General features: G+C 44.1%; 1 protein-coding gene across 1 annotated transcript in view; it reads right to left on the bottom strand.

Annotated features, from left to right (window-relative positions):
- Positions 1-1,624, bottom strand: part of LOC122539648 (peptide transporter family 1-like) — a 55,810-nt gene that overhangs the window by 44,770 nt on the left and 9,416 nt on the right. The window lies entirely within an intron of this gene.

Below are 1,624 nucleotides of genomic sequence, written 5' to 3'. Positions count from 1 at the left end.
CTTATAGAGGTTTACAAAATTATGAGGGGCATGGATAGGATAAATAGACAAAGTCTTTTCCCTGGGACGTGTGAGTCCAGAACTAGAGGGCATAGGTTTAGGGTGAGAGGAGAAAGATATAAAAGAGACCTAAGGGGCAACGTTTTCACACAGAGGGTGGTATGTGTATGGAATGAGCTGCCAGAGGATGTGGTGGAGGCTGGTACAATTGCAACATTTAAGAGGCATCTGGATGGGTATATGAATAGGAAGGGTTTGGAGGGATGGCAGGTGGGACTAGATTGGGTTAGGATATCTGATCGGCATGGACGGGTTGGACCGAAGGGTCTGTTTCCATGCTGTACATCTCTATGACTCTATCTCTCCCGTTCCCCTACCCCAGTGGGACTGTCTGACCTTTCCAATCTGGCAGGTGGACACACCTTGTCCTGCCTTTCTCTCATCTCAATCACTTAATCTGAGCTACCAACATTCTCTCTCCCCCAGCACTCCATGCACTCCCGACCTCCACAACTGCCTGCTCCTCACTTCAGATCAGCCTGATGAAGAGTTATCGAGACGCTGAACGTTAGTTTGCTCTCTGTCCATGGATGCTGCCTGATCCATTAGGATCTTCAGCATTTGTTGTTTTCAGTACAGATTCCAGCATCTACAGAAATTTGTTCCTACTTCAGAAAGAGAGAGTCAATTAAACTTCAGACCAAGAGAGAGTAAGGGAGTGAATTAGCCATCAGAGATTTAAATTTCAGGGAGGTTTATACAAACATCTAATCAAAGACGTTGGGTGGTTTATATATACAGTGACATCCAGGACTGCATAAGATGCAGAGCATCCAACCAAGTGGTTCAGCTGGAGGTTTATGTAGAGTAACATTAGATGGGATAGAGTACAGGCTGGAATCTAATCAAGGTGGTTAGTACATGTTACTATTATGGCCCTTTACTGAAGATTTCATGGATGGTTCCATTATTGAACAGTTATAGAATGTAACCCAGAAAAGAGGAGGTCAGTCAGTTCATCAATATAGTATCAGGTTGAGGGTTCTAGTGATACAATGGTAGTGTCCCTACCTTTGAGCCAGCAGGTCTGAATCCAAGTCCAACTTGCCCATATGTCATAATATGTCCAAGCAGACTGATTAAAAATAGTCATCAAATTGAGTTTTTGGTAATCCCACTCTGGCTCTTTCCTCATTGTATTTAAAATGAACTTTTCAAGCATTGATCCAATTCTTTTTTAAACGTTATGACTGAATCAGTTTCCGCCTTGATACAGATGTTACAGTCCAGATGAGAACTTGTTGCATAAACTCTCATCTCTTTAACAATGGGAATCTCTCCAACAAGATCTCATCAAAGAGACAGTCTCTTCATAAGGAATCCTGTTACAGAGGGAGTCTTATCAAAGAAAACTGAAAATGTGTTGCTGGAAAAGCGCAGCAGGTCAGGCAGCATCCAAGGAGCATCCAAGGAGAATCGACGTTTTGGGCATGAGCCTTCTTCAGGAATGAGGAAAGTGTGCCAAGCAGGCTAAGATAAAGGTAGGGAGGAGGGACTTGGGGGAGGGGCGTTGGAAATGCGATAGGTGGAAGGAGGTTAAGGTGAGGGTGATAGGCCGGAGTGG

The sequence above is a fragment of the Chiloscyllium plagiosum genome, chromosome 33 (assembly GCF_004010195.1).
Source record: "Chiloscyllium plagiosum isolate BGI_BamShark_2017 chromosome 33, ASM401019v2, whole genome shotgun sequence".
NCBI lineage: Eukaryota > Metazoa > Chordata > Chondrichthyes > Orectolobiformes > Hemiscylliidae > Chiloscyllium > Chiloscyllium plagiosum.
The sequence above is the reverse complement of the archived record's forward strand: the minus strand, read 5'-3'. Positions and strand labels throughout refer to the sequence as shown.